A 21059-nucleotide genomic window follows, 5' to 3' on the forward strand; every position below is an offset into this window, starting at 1 on the left:
CTGTATCAACAAGACATGTAGGTAGCGGTAGCAGTTCTTCTACGGATAATTTTTCTGTAAAACTAATATAATCCTTGGGAATTATAATATTTGATGAATAGATCTGAAGGACTACAATTCTTAAAATTCACGAGGAGCTATCAACCAACGTTGAATTGCTTAATTTTTTCGGATGAATATTCATATTTGGGCTAAGCTCACACGTATATACTTCCCACTTCCGGGACAAACTTAGAATTTTTAAGTATTGACAAAATATGATGCATAGTATACAAAATGAATTAAGTGATAAAAAACGAACGATCTATTAAGATACAATTCAATGATGATATTTGTAACTTACGCCGCCTGTGTGCAATGTCATATAATGGTTATTTTCGTGGAAGTATTCTTAACAACAGGGACACGTTTTAAAATAACTAACCAAAAAGCTGTATCAACAAGACATTTATTTAAGTAGCGGTAGCTACATAAATAAAATTGTAACTCGATTTGTCTGAGGTCGTCGATCGGATTTTTAACTCTGATTTTTAAGAAATCGTTGAATGGCTTTACAATTCCAAAATATTTGCGGTTCCTGTTTGCATCAGTGGTAAATAATTCTATCTTGTCAAGAAGCCCTCACGAATCTAGATGTTATCGATACTTTAATATTCCACCACATCATTCCATTTCGGTGAATATGCCCATATAGGCTGAACTAGAAAAACAATTTCTGCAATGCATGCGGAACGAATTCTATCAAAAACATGCTTGGACGCATTTATTTTTGGCTTCGAATGTAAATATTGATTCATACAAAATGTGGTGTGTTTTATAAACAAAACGAACTGGATGATAAAAAGCGAACGTAGTATTGATATAAGAAGTTAAAAATTAAGGAATTTTGGCAGCCAAATCGATGTGAAAAGACTCGAAGATGCGATACCACTTTAAATTTGTGTTCAATCAATCTAGGAAATTAGCCCTGTGATACCGAGGCTGGTACAGAAAAAGGCTAGGTACTAAATTAAGGCTCATATTGGTTTTCTGCACAAGGAATTGTTTCAAACAAATATTCCCAGCTGGGGTCATGACTTTCTTTTTAATATTTTTTATTGCTTCTCCACATAAAGGCTAGCCATCTTTTATTAATAACAACAACAAATGCCACTGTCTAACGTCGTCTCATATATAAAAGTTTATGATGAAACAAATGAAGTAAAAGATTTCATTTCCAGTCTCTCGAAATAGTTATTTATGTCACTGAGTGAAAAATGCTTCACCGAGTTGCATACAATGTTTCTTTTTATCGAACCACGGTTTCACCTCGTAGCCCGAGGCTCGGATCAACAAAATTCACATGATAACTGGACTTTTCATCCTTTGTTCTGTACATCAACCAATAACATATTCAATAACTTTCCCAATTACATACTTGCTGTTTAGGATATATGATATGTCAACCAGGACTGATACTCATTTCCAGGGGTCCTCGCGAGTAAAATATACTTCATAATGGTTTGAAGATTGTTATGTAGCCATGCGTGGTTGCATCCCCCGCCTTCGACTCGAGCTGCACACGTCACCTTTGTAAAAGTGTTATGTTCAACAAAGTTTCGGTTTTTGAATGCGTATAATAGTTCTGTGTCAAGTAGAATTCAAACATATTTGCAACATCCGCATACACCTTCTCTGTTGCCCAACATTTATGTTTACGTTTAGACCATGGAAAATGCAATTCACTACACTAAAGCTGTAGCTTTAAATTTACAATTTTCAATTCACCAAGCTCACTTTATGCTACCAATGTGTATCTATATGCATACACAATGCAGGCATCGATTCTTTTTTGAATAAAATAGCATGCCAAATGATCTATGGATCGATTTAATATATTTTCAAAATAAATCGTTTTAACATCCACGTTTCACATCAATATTCCAATACCACTGTTGTTTAATCCAATAGTCGGTTTTAAATCGACGTTTTGCATGCGGACATTTGTTTATTTGATGAGGACCATTGTTTTGTGTTTTAAAAGGTGCACTAAACACAACATTCATACCGGTCTGATTAGCTTCATGATAACTAATGCTGGAAATTTGCTGTACGTTTTGTGCAGGATTTGCATAATTGAATAGTTTGTGTTGCATTTCAAGATATGGAATGGATGGTTGGTTGACAAATTTTTCGCATATGTAATATATTATGCAGCAGCCGTGTATTGATGGTAATAATTATTTTAGGTATTGTTGAAGCCAAGCGTTCATTGTGCGTGCATTCTCAGCTTCATGTAATTTTAGTGCATGATTAGTGTTTGCAGGACTGACTTTTTTTAAATGTTTTTTTATCAATCACTTCGATGACAACGTCACTGTGTAACGAGAAAGAGTCACGACTACCAACAAATAACGTCCACACCCATTTACTGCTTCCAAACGTTAGAGACTTTTCCCAATAGCTATAATAACTTGGAAAGCAATAAATTGCTAGAAATTAATTTTCTAAATTTAATAAGCTAAAAGCACATTAATTGCTGTGATCGTCATATATACCGTATATTGTAGGCATAAATGCAATTTCTCTGCCATTTATAATGCATTAAGAGATGGCTTGCGTGCACTGACGAAAAATACCTACAGGCGATACACATAAATGTAATGTCCTTCAACAGTAAAAATAAATCCCTCAAAAAAACAGCAAATCGCCAATGCAATATTATATGGTTATGTTACCCACTTTGACTCTACATGCGAAAGATATGTTGCAATCTGAATCATTATAATGCACTTTCTGTGTGCGAGCGTATACTACAAGATCTTATGCAGAAGAAAAAAAATTATTTCACCCGACATGATTCAGCTTCAATTTACCATGCATATATCTTTGCTTTATGCATCATCTATATATGTACGAAAAAACCGTTCGCCATCCTCTACTTAAAGGTCAGTTATCTTTCAAATAATAAACATTTTTTTAAAAAAACTTTTCCACTGCGAAAACATTATATTTCGTTCAAATATTCAAACATGCAATTCGTAGGCAGATTTATACCCAGTTTCCGGCTATTGAAGTGTTACATTTGTGCACTTATTTATCGACTTTGGCATACATTATTCGAGTTATTGATACCATTTGCTCGATTTGAACGTTTTTTTTCTCGATATTCCAATAACTTGAAATTATTTATCGATGTATCAAGTTGAATGTTCTGGGGATTTCTGTGTTTTTAAGAGTGGGTCGATCAAATTTGTCTGGGATTAGGCTGATGACTCATAACTCATTTTATTCAACTTGTCAGAGTTGGCGTAAGCTGGTATAGCTTCATGAACAACAAAAATTTTTGGTTAACAGTAGCCAGGCTGGCTATCAAAAGGCGCCACATAGGGTGGGCGTCACAAGATATGATTGAATCTAAATAGGCGCAATTAATCGTTCCATATGGCGAGACCGGCCCTGGCTACTGGGAAATGTTCGGTTTTGCTTAGAACAAAGCTACAACAGTTTAGTCTTATTTACGTCATTTATATTGACGCCGTAAGTGCGGTCGAAATTCAAAATGGAAAGTGTGTAATAATTTCAAACGAAGCGTCATTTTCATGCACCGTTGCTGGTTGAACTCTTTGATTCGTATCGCAATAGGCCGATCCACACATACAGCTTTCGCCGAACGAACGTCTTTCGTCCTCCTTCGCATAGAACCAGCTACGGGTATAATGAACCAGTCGCAGCGACGTGTAGGGAGTTCGAGAGGTTTGCCGACGTGTTCAACGAGAGTGCTTCTCGTGAGATTTTTCGTCGCAGGATAAAACTTGCATCACAGTGATGTCGCAAGTTATTGTGTTTTTGTCAGTTAGATTCAATGTTGCTTTTTAACAATTTTTGTAATCGTTTGACGAATAAATGTTTTCAAATCAAATCAAATCATACAAGCAAGCGTTGAAATCAAGGTTCTGAAAGAACAGGTTAAGACACATCTGAGTTGATCACGAAGGCGGTGACACACAAATTTTGACAAATAGATACTATTTATTGAACATACTCATAACAGAATGTTTGAAGTGTCAACTTGAAGAAAAAAAATATTTTTATCAAGTTGACATTTCAAACAATCTGTAATGAGTATGTTCAATAAATAGTATCTATTTGCCAAAATTCGTGTGTCAGCCGCCTTCGTGGGTGTCTTAACCTGTTCTTTCAGAATCTTGGTTGAAATTTACTTTTCGGTTCACTTTTTAATCGAATCGTTCACTTGAAATTCAAATTTTAGACACACTTACGGCTTGAATTATGAACGGGTCTATTACTTCCGTCAATCAAAGTATTTTCAATTGGTTGATTTCAAATCTTGTACTTTAATTTTTTTAACATTAGTTTTACTATAAAATAGCCATATTATTACCCAGAGCTTGCCACTATTTTTTGTCGTCGTCATCGATAACAGATGAATAGCCGTATGTGACAGGTTAAGTGCGGTGATAACTATGACATCCATCCTTTGAGAGTAGAGGTTCAACAGGTCCTGTTGTCAGAAATCCGTAAAAATATGTTGACAAGGGGGTAGGGTAATCTCGCACACCACACAAATTCATGGTGTGCGAGATTCACCTCTAAGTGGTGAATCTCGCACAGTCATGACTTTTCGTTACATGTCGTAAAAGGACGCATACTATGATCGCGTGTGCGAGATTCCCCGACACCAGTTTTTCCTCGATCTCTTGGATTAGATTAAATTAAGTGAGTGGTGCCAGATTCAGACGAAAATTTGAGTGTCTGTAATTTCATCTATTTTTCTTTGTTTAATGGTCATTATAACTTTTAACCTTCTCCAAAACTATACATGTTTTAGTCTTCGTTACACATTTTAACAAGCATATTTACTACGATTACTAAACTGGGAATCCAATTAAACTGAATCACAATTATGTATCTCATTAAATAATTAAATCGGGAATAATTACCCACTAGTCTTTTGTTAAGCTACCTATTTTACATTAAATTTTTTACAAGACCATGAGATAATTTCTTTCGTTGTACCTCCCCAAAGCCAACGGATATTAATATGGAAAAGATAACTTATTACTGATTTCATGTTATTACATTGGGTATACTCTGTTATAACCGATTTCGGTATTATTTTTTTCATCATTAAGCAAAGCAAAGGTAGGCCCAAAAAATACAATTTATGTTCTTGAGGTATTATACGCATAAATTATGTGTTACTCTCTGATTGTATGTTTTGAATGCACATGCATCTTGCGTATACAATAACGTATATACATCTACAAGGTATAAGCTACGAAATATGGTTATTATAAGGCGATGTGATGCCCGGATTAAACAGACATTGTACAACACTTTAGGGTAATATATGAGAGTATGCAAAGCATTTTTTTCTGCTGTGTTGTTAAGGGTTATTTCTGAGCAATTACTAATTTTTGTGCTGAAATTGACAAGCTCATACTGACCACCAGAAGAATATTTCATGTGAATTTACTTTGTATTGCAATCTGATCAATATCAAATTTTCTGTCATATCGAGAGGCGTTAATTTCCTCATTACGCATTTTGATGTCTTTACGACGTTTATGATTTCCTTGTTTTTTGAAAAGGTGTTGGCATTGCACCTTTCACTAACCAAAGACGATTTAAGATTTGTATCTTATTAATCTCCAAAGATATTATACACGGTAACAAGCTTCGAAATATTTTAACATGTCACAGCAAATATCACCAGATTATCGGGTCTGATACTTCAATTGATCTAAGTAATTTGAACAGATTATTGCAAAATCTTTTACTTCGTTTGTAACATAATTTTTCTATATAAAACCGCTTCAGACAGATCTTATTGTTAAATTTCGCTGTCGATAACAGATGCAATACCCTCTTTTTTTTTAATTCACTTAATTATCATTCCATACATTCCAACACTACTGTCGAAGATTTCAGGATTTTAAGAGACATCATCGTTTTTCTGTATTCTCTCATTTCGCATGTTATTTCAAATGGTAATTGAGAGAATTAGAGAAATGACGATGAAAAAACCCGAGATCTATATTTCTCAGACTGTATTCCACATTTTGACTGACTACGCTGTAATGTACATGTAAATTTCAAAGGCTACTTGATTCTTTCACCACCTCAATAAAAGTAGTTTGGTTGCTAGAGAGGGTATTGACAGATGACATCTCTACTACAGACGGGTTTCCGGGTTTTGTGTAGCGGAGCGAGTAAGAAAAATAGGGACGTGTGCGGAAAAAATCTCATTACAATACGTGTAACACATCATGCTTTGTGCCAACCAAGAATTGAAACAGACAAATACACAAAAAATCGTAATTTTGATTGTAAACAATCACTCTTCGAATGTGATCGATCACATTGCTTTGCATTTTCTAAACTCATACAAATTCCATTCAACACTGCCTTGAAATTTTTAATGTTGTAATAATAATCCATACAAGTTGCATGTCAACACTTAGTTTTGTAATTTTGGACTTTAAAATCTAGTTATCGATACAGAAATCCGTCGTGTTTCAATTCTCGGTGGCACAATAGTTATTAATGCAACTCAGGCATCGAATACTACTATCCGCGATAAAGGCAAAATCCAAAATCGCCTTCGGCTCGGTCTGGAAACCTCTCACACGCTAAAAAAGACTTTTAATCCTACAGGCTTTAACATTTCAAATGTCTCACTGTCATTTTTTTTCAAAGAATGCCATTGTGAATTCGCAATGACACAATGAAATTCTCAGAAAAATTTGACAGTGAGACATTTGAAATGTCAAAGACTGTAGATACGAAATATACTATTTTGTGCCTTATGATCATAATTCGATTTTTTTCGCCACTGCACTGAAAAGTTCGATCAAAGTACTGCTTATAGCGACATATGTGCGTCCGAAAAAGTAACTTGGTCGGCTGGTAAACAAAGCCAACAATGGAATTTCATATATATTTTTTCGGCCGCAATCGAATGTGCCAAGTAGCGGCTTTGCCTTGTTAGGATTATCTTACGACTTAGTCGTAAAAAATTCCACTTTTCATCACTTATAACAAAAAATACTAGTTTTGTCGCCTAGCTTGCCACTAGCAAAAGTAAAATAATTCGGTAATAAAAAAGTGCCAAAGTGTTCAACCGTCAGGAGCGATAGTCTAGTAATGATCTATTCCCAATATTTAATATATATTACACACTTGTCACGAAGAAGTCGAGGCTTGCCGAGACTGACAGTGACAAGTGTGTACTATATTTTATCACATAAGCGAAAACGAGACAACGACATAGACCTGAAGTGTAATTTTTGAATTAAACTTCTAGTTAAGTAATTTTGACATCCGAACACCACGCGTATATGATAAAAAATATTATTAGTAAACTTTTGTTTTAATTGTCATTTTCAGCTTCCCACTTCTTGCGCAATATTACCCATTTATTCACTTGATAGGAAAATTGCTAATCTAAAACTTTATGTTCCATTCGGGAGAATCCAGCATGTAAACTTTACCTCACATCTCTTTAATTGCATTGTGGCGTAGCTTTAAAAATGCCAAAAATAAAAACCGTCGATCGTATGTGTGCAGTCGACAATTTCTTGGACTATGCTGATTTGCAAACTTTGGGAGGCATAAATAACAACAAAAATTCAAAATTTATTTTAATCTACGACAAATGAACCATAACCCTAACTAAGCATAACATTATTTATCCGCACTAAAAGTTCACGTTCCACATTAAAGTCATAAAGTCAAACTATAATACAATTCAATTTTAATTTTACCAATTTTTTTACCTCACTTAAACCATCCACTCATGCGCAAACCTTTTTTCTACTTCATCAGCTATATACATATAACCGTCACCTTCCACTCATATAATATATATACTAACAGTGTAATCTGTACTTTATTCAATCATTTCTTACACCTCCGTTTTTGTCCAAGAATTTACCATTGTATGCAAGCGTGTATTGGTATACAACTCCACTCATGCTGATGTTTGTTGCGTTAAGATCGTTTTTCTTAGATCATGTACCAAATGTACCAAACTCAACAGGCCGCCATTTTAATCGACCGTCCGAACAACATTCAACATACGTTCCGATATTGAATTCAAAATGAATATTCACCTACAATTTTGCTTGAACGTGTTTCACTTCTTCATTCAACAGTTCACCTGTCTGCAGCAATCAGCGATCGATGTACTACCTTACCTACCATAGCATTGTGAACCATTGTAGCAGTTAGAGTGCGATAGCTATATTCGTTGTTTGTCGTTGATTGTTGCACTGTGATCTGCGTAGTTATTAAGAAAAGTCGAGAGGTAGTTTAGTTTGAAACGGACACCTGCTAAAATCTACCAAGATATTTCCATTGAAAATTGTTTTTGTTTTTGTTTCTGAGTGTTGATAAAACAATTGTGATTTAGTGGATAAAATGTGGCCGGAAAGTGACAAAATAATGGTGATATTCAGGGAACAGAACAATAAAATGAAATTGGATTAAAGATGCACGATGTTGAAGGTAGGCATCATACAAATACCATAAAAAACCATTAGCCAGAGCCACTCTCGGCCATCATCATCAACATGTATCGTTTCGTTGAAGACTAACTGGATATTATTATTTCATATATGGAGGAACTTGTTCACTCTCACTAGTTTAACTGGTTTAATATTCATTATTATGATGATTACAAACAACTCAATATTTACAAACAATAAAAGTTGATTTTGTTTTAGATTTATTATAAACAAAATTACTCCAAAATACGAATCACTTCCCGGCAAATGCTCTTCGTTTGGAAATTAATTTTTTATTTTTTTTGTACTTGAAAATGAATTGAAAATGGCGCTTCTTTTGTTTGATTCAACAATTATTATAATATTTTATATGTGTGGTGATGGTGTGCTGTTATTACGTCCATATTATACTATTACAACAGTTTCGTGATCATTTTATTTATCACTACAGTGATTTAAAACGTTGAAATGTCCACAATTTTTCTGTAAAAAAAACGTTAACCGCACAACCACAAGAATTTCTCTTTAATTGCATAATGAAGTCTTTGTATCCAACTGAAGCTAACAAAATAATTTCTGTGAAAAGTCTCTTTCCATCGTAGTGTCTAGTGCCAACTAAGACAAAGCCAATCAATTTACTAACAGAATGTCTTAGACTGTATAACCTCTGGATTTTGGTACATATACCCCTTTAATGAGTCCAACCATTTTTATTCTTAATTTTGGTCCAATATACAATTTAATTAATTGGCGCTCTCCATATAGCGCAATATTTGCAACAATCTGTCCTCTACAATGACGTAAACTGAAAAACCGTTGGGCTAGTTTGCTCATGAGCATTCTAAACAACATATTGTATATTGCTACAGCCTTGAATATGCCAGTTCAATGATCATAAATGTGTAATTATCTGTTTTATTGAAAAATACACGCAGGTACGACAGGGTAGGGTGTCTGTGACGGTTTTACGGTTTCATTCGTACTGGAGACGTTAAAAAGCGTAAAAGTGATCTGCTGCCATAAAAAGGAAAGTTTGTACTTATGTGGTTCTAGACTCTGATTAGACCTGAATAATCTGAGAATCAAGCGAATCGACAATCAAAATCTGATATAGGTTGGGTGAGTAAATGATGACCTAGTAAACAGCTAAAGTGAATTGGAGAATTTTTACTCAAAAACTATTTTCTTTTGTACCGGTAACCCTCACAAATGAAACATTTCGTGAACAATTCTTACTGTTTGTTATTTAATGCAGGTTATTATGATGTTTACATTTTTTTTTCGTATCCGGCCAGTTAACGTATTCAGTGATGCAAAGGTCTCACTCTAGCGTTACTCTTCTTTGTTTTTTATTTTGAAAATGGTGTCTGTTATTGACATCATGGTGTAAAGGGTTACTTTTTCACATTCACATCTAACTGAATCATTTTTTTAATGCGCCTCTTTGCAGACGGTTGTTACATGGACGGCGACTAAAAGAATAGACATACAATGAGCCCATGTTTATATGTAAATATAGTGAAAAATATTATGTTGGATGTTAATGAAGTAATAGATTTTATACCAATCTGTTGGAAATATTTAGATAAACAACGTAGAAACATCGAGCCAAGTTAAAAAAGAATCTTGTTTGGAAATATGCGAACGTCGCTTAGAATCCGTAAATCTAAATTTCTTTCCTTTCCTTGAATTTCTTTCTCACTCATTTGAGATAGTGTTACACAAAAGTGATTTAGTTCAATGATCATGACAAATTTCGATGTGAAATCTTTTCATTTCATAACTTACTGAAAACGTGTCATAGACATGGTTTTTTTCTATAGATCCACGGATGGTACACTCTTATGCAAAGTCGAAATTTTGAATTTGTAATCTTCATTTGTAATTAAAACCATTTTATACATTCAATTGAGTGGTAAATCTGTAGTTGACCGGACTATGCATTTATTTTTAAATCACACTTTAAACAAGCAACTTTGATATTTTCCAATTTACACACGAATTCCGCTGGTGTGTGTCATACATTTATTATATAAATTGTCGTTTTCATTAATAATATTATTTATTTATTATAAAATTCATTTATACGAAAGGTATATACGTATAGATGTTTTGTGCATAACATAGCCTGTGGATGAATGAATTTGAATTGGCAATAAAAATGTTTGAAGTATAAGATGTTACGAAATCATATTAAGTGTTGAATTATTGAATATGGGTACTTAAGAGATTATAAGACATAAATATTTATGTGGTGAACGATAAAAAAAATACGGAAAATATCTTCTGAGCGTAGACCGACAAGCTGAAGTTATAACGAATACAATTTCATGACTGTAATACTGAAGTGGGTCTTGAAAGGTTTGTTGAACTTTTAATGTAAAAAAAAAGTTTTTCTGTCTGTCGACACAAACGACTCACGGCAGCATCCAATTCTATTTTCGATGGTAGACCCTTAAACGGTTAACAACCATTTTATTTCGGTGAATGTTGTGAGTGTCACATTGAGAAATTTATATTTAAATTTTAATAATTCTCTAGAAGTGTATTCCACATACACCCAAATCTGATATTGAATCCAGCAAAATGTGAAGAGAGTTTCACGAGACGAGATATATACACAATTCGTTCGCAGATTGCACAGATCTCGTATTGTTTGTTCAACAAATTTTCTCACTTAACACTCATACAGCGATGTTATGTCGATATTATATATCCGAGTCTTCGCGTGTGAGCTGTAAAAGATTTCAAATGTGCTTCATTTCACGACATCATCGCCAATATAAATATACGTATATACGTATATGGAGACGTATGACGTTGGTACACAAGCATACATTAAATATTTAATTACATTAACATATCAAGACAATTTGCATAAATCCGAAGAAAATGTCATGACATTTATATATTAATCGTATCATGTAGAGAATATTTTCTTAAAAATAATTAACTTTTTTAATAAAACTCTTGATGTTAGATGAAACCATTCGTACAATTACTTTTGCATTGACTGTAGCAATTTATAATAATGTACAAGCAATCAAATAGACTCAATTTGAAATTTACAAATTTTCCTATATTGCAAAAGTTGGTCATCAAAAATACGTTGTGACTACACACAGATTATTGTTTATTTCTTAGTTTTTAGCACATTTCAGGTGTATGTATCAATCGGTGTAATTCCCCTAACATCTGATGATTGAATTTCAGATATTTCGATGAGCAAACACTAGTTGACTTTTGAGAATACATTTCGTAAATATCTATCAAAGATGGATAATTATGCTTCTTACGCTACAAAAGCCAATTGTATGACAACACAGAAATGTTTATTTATTTTACTCAAAATGAAACTAGCATCAAGGATAAGAAGACACTAAGCACTGTTAGATATGACGAGGTGACCCTTATCTTCAATATTATCTTAACTAGAGCTTGTTTTACTTAACTAGGGAGTGAAAAGGGCCTCCCCTCCCTATGGAAAAGTCTTTCAGTCCTTCGTAAAGGAAAACGTTGTACTACACTCGGGAAATAATTTGATATTTATCGGGTCAAAGCCCTCGGACACTTTACTCGATACGAAATATAAAATTCCTTCCCTTGTATAGTAATATACTATTTTATAGCTATGCATCGCAAGTTTACAACCGAGAAAGTCTTCAGTCTTCATCCCATATGCTTAAAAACAAGAGTTTCCTCCTTTGTGCAACCGAAAAAAGGATTTTGCTCCCGTACGAAGTACAAAATCTAAAAAATTTTCGGTTTAACTCTGCAACATTGAGAATTGAAAAATGTTTCCATGGGCAAAGTTGAGATGTTTAATCACCAAAAAATTCCGTCTGTACTCGCGATTACTCAACCGTTTTCAATCCATTTTTTTCCTGACAGACAATAAGTAGGAGTTATACGTTTGAAGATGGACATATTAGGGTCGACCATTCCTGAGCTATGTATGTCAAAGAGTTTTAAGGTTTTTCAGGCATATCTACGGAAAAATGAGTTTTGTAAGAGGAAACGGCCAGTGATAAGTATTAACTATACGAATTTAGGCGACAGAGGAACTCAATTCCAAAAAATACCAAATCCATTTATTAATTTCTCTTTCTGTCATATTTTCACAAATTGTTTTTTTCTCGCTCACACTCGTTGACTGTATTGTAATGGATTTGGTACGTTTTGGAAATGATCTCCTCTGACAAAAATAAGCGACAGACTCTAATAAGTACTCTCTTTTTTTAGCTATCGTATCTGAAAATACACAATTTATTTATTCAAAGCGAAAATAGACTGCTCTCTTATATTGCAAAATGTATTTTTGTGTTAAACAAATGAAGTAACAGAATTCGTAACAAACGCTAAGCGATTTTTTTTAACGCAAGAAGAGATAGATTAAGGTATTAATATCGCGATACGTTTTCTGAAAGGTATTAAGTACATTGTATTCTAACCTATGCATGACCTAGCGAACGTTCTGATGTTGTCAGTGACAGAGATGAATATTTGTGCGGTGCATCGAATGCAAGCAATATTTTCTCCTCCTAAATCTTTATGGAAAATAACAATGTTTGCGTAATTATTGTGACCATAATGTAATGTGTCAGCTAAAGGCAATAAAATTGGTATAACTGTAAAAAATGAGTATTGTACCACAATAAACACAACACAATACAAGCCAATCATCTCAAAAACATATTTTATCAACCGAAAATGCAAAAATGCAAGATGTATTTTCCAAAATCGATTCTTATTTTCCATTCTTTTAAGTCGTCGGAAATTAACAATTTCCAGTTAACTCCTTCAGGTGCTGTACCATATATGGCGCGTTGGTATATTGAAATTTTGTATAGTTTTATTGCTATGCACTAATGGTGTTTCGCTTTTGTCTTTTCAGATGTATTATGTCCACCGAGTACATAATTTATATTTATACATTGTGTGTGGAACGAAACACAATCGAAAAGTCGTGACTGTATAATTTATTTTATTTCACTTCTATAAAACACCCCTTTATCTGTGCAGCCTCCAATCGCTTTCATTAGAGAGGAGGATGTTGTTGTTGTTGTTAGTTTGTGTCTTAAGAGTTCAACCATATTGTATGCAATTGCAGGATGCTATTTGGTGCGCGGCATTTGTAGTTTTTAGTGATTTATATCTTTTAATTTGAAAGTTTTTTCTTTCTCTCTCAAATTATTCTAATTGCAGTCGATGAAAATTTAGTCGACATTCATGACCATTGATTTTAGTTGTACGTAAAACGTGTCTTCAATCTCAATTTTAAATTAGTTTCGAGCACTAATTGATGTGTCACGAACTACTAAACTATATCACAAACATACTGGTCGTCCAAAATGTGTGTATGTTATAATGAAAAACAATCGTAAGAAGAAGAAAAAAAAAATGAAGCATTAATACACGTTACACCATAACAAATATATTCATCTAAAATAAACGAAACACGAGGAACATATTAAATTTAAGTGGTTTTTCTTTTCGTTTTTTTTATTCCTTCTCTCAACTTCAACCACAAAACCAATGATGGGTCCATTTCAATATGGCTACTCATACAAAAAATATCTTTCGATCAACAATAAATAAGTTCTGAAATTATATTCTTACGAATAACCAAAATGGCCTCAACGATAAAACATTTTTTTTCGTTGCTTTTTAATGATCGAAAAGTTATATATAATATGACGTAATGTTTGATATATACCTATGTAGTGCTATCATATGTTTTGGATTTTATATGCCAATAATGAGAGTCAGAGATGGATTAAGAAATGGATATAAAATTATAATCTTACGCAGACATATATAATTACAGAGTCTGTTACTTCAGTCGATCTTCATGTTTTTTCACTGGGCTGATAAAAAATCTATTACTTCATTTAGTTTTAACATCTCATTAACCATTCTCATCCTTCATATTTCCCATGGTTGATTATAGCATATGTAAGTGAAAACAAATGTTAGATTAATCTCGATCGCAACCATAAAGTTAGACTATTTCCGAAAGACAAATATCTGAGTTGATCACGACTTTTATATGAAATATACTAAAATGTTGAAATTTCGGTGCCACCCGTGTTTTTGTGAACTTATGAGTCGTTATAATTATTGTTTATACACTGTCCACGATAAGAATACGATAATTGAAGATCGAAGATTGAAGATTAATATATAAAATTCTAAGGAGCTACATGTTCAACCTTTTCTTCAAGATACCTCGACTGTTGAAACCACGAACAAGCATCGGGCCTACAGTGTAGTTAACTTATGTCCAAGTTATTAGAAGCTAAATACCACCCGACAGTTCGTCACTGACGGTCATAAAAAAGATTTCAGATATAATGGTGCTTCAGAAATTGAGAATTACAATAATATTTCCCGGAATCTTTTCATCGATTCATCGTCATCAAAGTTTTATTGGTATATACCTCTTATACATACATTCATATTTTTATGTTATAGTCGTAAAATTGGTGTTTACTGTTTCGATCAAAAACATTTTTTTTTCGATGAAAATTATTATTTGGATTTTTTGTAAGGACTTTAAATACGACTTAAATTCGAGAGAAAAAATCGTGTGTTGCTTTTATTGGATTTTTAATTAGTTGAAAAAAAAATCTTGTGGAGTATTTCAGCTTATGAATTCGGTGTAAATTTTAAATAAATTAGTTTTATTCTTTTATACCACTGAATGACTAATCACATAGCAAGGAACTAATGAATCGATTTTGAATAAACATTAAAATTAGTCGTAGTTAATGGCAAACTTAAAAATGTACACAAAATCGATCTAATGAGTTAGCCAGTGTACTTAAGCTCTCAATTTATAAGATTGATTCTTCGTAATACATGCTAGTACGTCAAGCGTGAATTTCTAAATTAAAAAAAATCTTTTTTTCCATTTGGAATCTACCTATACATTTGCGTCGTTGTTGTTGTTTTACTTAAAAAATGAATTAATGAAAGCAAAAATGAAGAGAGAATAAAAAACGGCATAAAAAATCTTGAATTGTTTTGCATATTTGCGAATAAAATTGTCTAGACACATTTTCATATTATAAATGAGTTGATGGTTACAGGTTTTATCAGTTGGATAGAGTTGACGATTGACTTTTAGGTGGCATGGTTATGGGAAATTATTTTTTGGTCTCAGATTATATAACAGTCTTTTAACATAATATTGGATGTCAAGGCAATAAAATATGGAAATGATTTGCTATTCAGTATAAGCGCGTGCGATTCGCCAAAATTTCCAGTCAAAACAGGTTGATACAGAAACTTTAGATTATTTTTTTCATCGATAAAACTATTCAAATTATAATTCAAGAATTTCGATCAGATATTGCATTCTGAAGTGTTCAACAATATAGCAATTTTTCTTGATAATAAATCTAATAAATCAATCATTCACAAAGTACGCACTCTCATCAGTGGTCCTACTAATCAAAGTATATAAACGCTGAAGGTAATGCAAACCCTCAGCGGATCAGAGAAATTACGGATCCAAACTTTCAGCAATGAAAGTATAAATCAGGTATGGTCTATTCATACAAACCGGAGGACATAGCGATTTCATATAAACAAACTCACCTCTCCTGAGAGGTGAGTTTCTTTATATGAAATCGCTATGTCCTCCGCTCCATACAAAGTTTGACATTCTACCATACCTTGTGTTGACGTTCATTGACTGTCAGGTGAATTCATTTTCCTATGTTGTCTAACTTAGACTTGTGCAACATGACGGCTCTAAATCCTTCCAATTCACCACTAAATACAACTTGACGCAAACGAATTTTATATGTGTGCAACATAACGCCGCTAAATCGTTCCAAATTCACCACTAGATGCAGCTTGACGCAAACAAATTCAATACGTGTGCAGCATGATGGAGCTAAAATTCACCTGAAAGTTTGGATACGTGTGTAACTGTGGATTTGCATTACCTTCAGTGTTTATATACTTTGCTACTAATAAACATTTTCAGAAAATTCTCCACACATTTGACAGACGTATCTGAAATTCGTCATGTTTTGCGTGCGCAATTTGTTGAACGGCCCCTAGCCTCTTGCTAAATAAGAGCAAAGCCAGCTAGCTCATTAATAACCTGTTAATATTTAAATCACACGTGTAAATATATTCTCATCGCATTCATGAACACAGACACAGTAATATAGATCATAGATCACTTAATTCTAGTTCTGTCCCAAACATAGGTTGGATAACTGTATTCTAACCAAACAAGTGCATTTAAAAAAACTTTAATTGGTTGCTGATGGCGCCTGGCGCATAATATATCACGTAGAAAACGATAAAAATCATAGGTCGATTTTAAATGAGGAGGATTTAAGAGTTCCTTAATTTAAAAAAAAGATTCACAATTCTGCTTTATATTTCCTTCTTATTTTAAATTGAAGATGGCGCTTCCATCAACAGTTAATGTCATGTTGTTGATCTTTTTAGCTCGTAGCCACATTGTTTTTCTAATTTATTGACAGTTGTGTGTAATGCATCTTTAAATGCACTCTGTATTTATTTACGACGTTTTTCGGTGTTTATAAAAATCAGTTTTTTTTTAAATATAAATTTGACCTGTTTCCGCGATTTAGTCATAATGTGTCGGAAGCATAGATCGTCACTCGCTTAGACTGAACGACCTCTCGGTATGTGTAAAAAAACATAAACATAAAATTTATCGTAAACAATTTGTGTGCGGTGTAAAAAGTTTAGTTTTATTGAATAAATTGTGTGTCTCTTCAGAATTGACAAGTATCCTTATCGATTAATTTACAGAACTATCTATATACAGTAAACCTACCCAAAAAATAGTTTCCATATAACACAAAAATAATGAAGATTACAGATGCACCTGTGCCTTCTCCGCCGCCACACCAACAACGTTGGCCATATTGATTGTTGATGATAAGTTATTTTCATTGAATCCAAAGAAAAGTATTATCGAATTAGAGGCACCATTCACCGATTCCGATGTGGCAGACGGCCCAATCGTTACTAGTAAGATTCATGTGGCTAATTTTAAGAAGAAGAAATAGAACAAAATTAGCTACTATTTCTCCTTCATAAATTTTATTCTGTCCAAATATGCTATGGAATTATTCTATCTAAGCTGCGGCCATCAAGGCCATCTATGTCCACACTCGGGACCTGCGCTGAACCCATTTTCATATTCAAATAAATAACCATCAATGGTTATTTGTGTACCTGTTTTGGACGATTGATTTTAGGCAATTTCGCGGATTGTAGGCCGAACGAAGTGAGGCTTACAAGCGAAAGTGTCTTAAATCAACCGTCCCAAACAGGTGCACATGTAAGTTTTCATGCAGAGGGCCGGAAACCCGAGAAAATTCGAAACATTGCCCTCATTTTCGGCCAAGAAACATGAAAAAATATAACTTTTCATCAATAGCCCTTTGACTATCATCTGAAAAACTGTACCTTTCGTCAAACTTAGACCTTACATTTCTATTAAATCATTCGATTTACATAAGGATTGAAGTGTAATTCAAGTTATATTTGCGACCCGACGGACGAGACATACTCATTTCCGATGTTAGCTTTATTTATCAAAGATAAAGTTAACACTGGAATTCCAAGCATATGTATTTATTCCAAACATGAGAGTACATGTATAGATACTACATCACATACTACTGCCCTGCATGTATACTCATCTGTTCTTATTCGATAAACATAACAACATTACCTAACGAAATCAAATTATCATCATCCTCTTAACATAAACACTTTCCCCACTCCAATATACGTAGATAGAAATGTTATGATTCAAATGTAATGCCCTTGAACGTCAGACACAAGAACGGTCACACATCAAGTAACAACACTCTCTGTAACCAGAAAACCTTGAGAAAAAAAAACAACAACAACAAATTCTCTCCAAGCAACCCATTGCACTTGATTCCTCAAGTATTATAGTGTAACAGTTTTTTTTTCTCCTCTGAAATACAGAAAAAATCCATCGCTCTTCTCAATCTATTCAGACAGGTTACAATACAAGTAGATATTACACGAATAAACCGACCAAACAACAAAACGTGTATTATAATTATTAAATTGTAAAACTTTTGCTTTTTTTCCTACAACTTTGTTTAAACGAAAATTTACTCAACCAAATCGCTGAATGAATGAGTGATTTTTAATGAACCTGCTTCACTTGTTGAAAAATAGTGGAACAATTTTTATGTCTATCTCTTTTCGATAGATTTGATGATATTTCGTTAAATTATGGATGCCATAATAGAACAAGTTCAAGAAAGTTGACCAAGTTCACATAAAAGTTTCCAAGTTCAACGATAATCTTGTGTATAATAAGGAGTTTAAAGCTTTCAGAGAATGTAAACGAGTTGTTGGTGGGCCGGTACAAGTTGTTTGTGTTAGTAGGATTCGTTGAGGAAGAATTTGATATATGCCTTGATTGACTTTCTTTTTACTCTGTAAGTTACTTGAGACTCACAAAAACACCAGAAATTCATTTCGTTGCACTGATTTGATATGCTTCAATTATTATCTCATTTCCTTGCTAGAAATGCCGCCAAATCAATTACTCAGTCGAGGCAAAACAAACCATGACCTGACCACAAATAACTCTATACCAAATTTTAATTTCTGGTTTTTTTCACAAATAAAACCGGTCCAAAATGTGCTCTCTCCGCTTCGAATTTTAACCCGTTCTTCAGCACGAGATCTTTAAATATATTTTTACGTTACACTTACGCCCAAACAACGGGTCTATTACGATGAAGTATTGCACTATAATAAAATGATTGTTTACGTATTGTACTATAAGGTATATTCCATACGTTTCACTGCACAGAGACTGGGGAAGTGAGTGAATCCAATGTCTGTTTACAAATTAAACAAGTGAACACAGTGTTGTTTGAGTAAAAAAACGTTTTTTTTTCACAAAGTTTTTCAAGCTTTTGTGATTAATTCATAAAAACCAACTGGAAATGAAGATTATTATTACATTCAAATTGTTTGTTATTATGTCATTATTACGAGTTATTTGTTCGCGCACAGGTTTATGAACTTTTTTTTTACAATTATCACATCAGGAACTGGTTCTTTAAGTTTGAGATAGGTTATGAATTCGGATTTCTGGGTTATAATTGTTTATATTGCGTGGGACTCTAATTAGTTACACTTCCAAAATTGGATGATAATCGTTCCATTGGCACAATTTTATTTTGATTAAATTTTTGACCGAATATTAGGTGAGGTACGATGAATACAGGTTTGGTTGTTAAAACCCTTTGGTATTTCTGCTATATTCTGTTCTTGATGAGCAATTAAAGTCCGTGTTTAATATGTGTTCAATGCTACAAAATAATTTCGTTTTTTTTTACTTCATCTAAATAACAAAAGATATCAACGAAACGACGAACGTCTACCAGAACAGAAGCAAATTTCAAGTTGTATCTTGCCTCGATTGTAATTGTACCTTTGTTGACAGGAAAATACTAATTTCATGATTTTTATAGCCCTTTCATTATAAACTTCATTTCCCATTCCTTAAAACGGTACCCAACAACATAAATTCTAATCCAATGTCCGTTGGTTGCACATTATCTGCTATTTATCCATATAAAATACATCGCCTTTAAATTGGATTTTATTACACTGTAATTATTAAAATAACCAATAAATCGTTTGGAAAATATTGCGTTTGTGTCGCAATGTATAGTAAATAATTTTCGTACATTATATGCACCTAACCGTTTCATCGAAGTGATATGTTCAATTGGTTTGAATACTAAAATTGTTTTTTCAGCTTTACAACTATTTTCAATTAAAAAGATTATATAACGCCAATAAACTCGGTAAGAAAATATCGAAAATGTTCTGTTTTGTAGCGAAATTATTATGGAGTAATGTGAACTCTTTCGTGCCGAGTATACCGAGTGCGGTCAAGGTATTGGATTTCTTCTGGGAATGTATGTAATTGTTGTAAACGTTTTGCGACAAAATAATATGATCACAAAAAATTTAATTATTTACGTTCGTAATAGATATTGAGGAAATGTTAGCTCGTGGAACATAACATCGAGAACGACTAACACCACATATGAACATGAAGTCGGGTGGTCGAGTCAAAGTTTTTTTTTATATAAAATATAAACTATTCCTAGACCAAAAATGGGTAAAAATTCTCAGGGAGGACTGACGAAGTGCCTACAAAAATGTCAACCTTTTAGAAACAGTAACCGTGTTGCCCTTTTACGTACGATTAAATCTGTTACCACTTTTGTGCAAAGTATCTTCTTGTGTTTCAGACACTTTGTTTTTACTACATATACGACCGACATATTAAATCTGTTACCACGTTTGTTCAAAGTATCGTCTTGTGTTTGAGGCAAAATCTTGTACTTCACATGTTTTAACATTTATTTCACTATATTTTAGACCAACACGTGTCGGAGATTATTGCCGATTTATGACATTGCTATCGATATCAGATGATTTCTGAAAGGTTACTTTTTGCCAATCGTAAATTTCAGCCAA

The 21059-nt window shown here is 33.3% G+C and overlaps 1 protein-coding gene across 5 annotated transcripts in view; it reads left to right on the forward strand.

The window, feature by feature from the left end:
- The first annotated feature begins 8288 nt into the window (after positions 1-8288).
- The window catches only part of LOC119079630 (protein grainyhead), a 155029-nt gene continuing 142258 nt past the window's right edge, over positions 8289-21059 (forward strand). For 2 of the 5 annotated variants that reach the window (XM_037187625.1, XM_037187626.1), the window contains exon 1: positions 8293-8511. The gene's annotated coding sequence lies outside the window, so the exon portion shown is untranslated. Of the gene's footprint in view, positions 8512-21059 lie in introns of all 5 variants that reach the window. The other 3 variants (XM_037187627.1, XM_037187628.1, XM_037187629.1) reach the window with 3 other exon arrangements.

The sequence above is a fragment of the Bradysia coprophila genome, unplaced genomic scaffold, assembly GCF_014529535.1.
Source record: "Bradysia coprophila strain Holo2 unplaced genomic scaffold, BU_Bcop_v1 contig_324, whole genome shotgun sequence".
NCBI lineage: Eukaryota > Metazoa > Arthropoda > Insecta > Diptera > Sciaridae > Bradysia > Bradysia coprophila.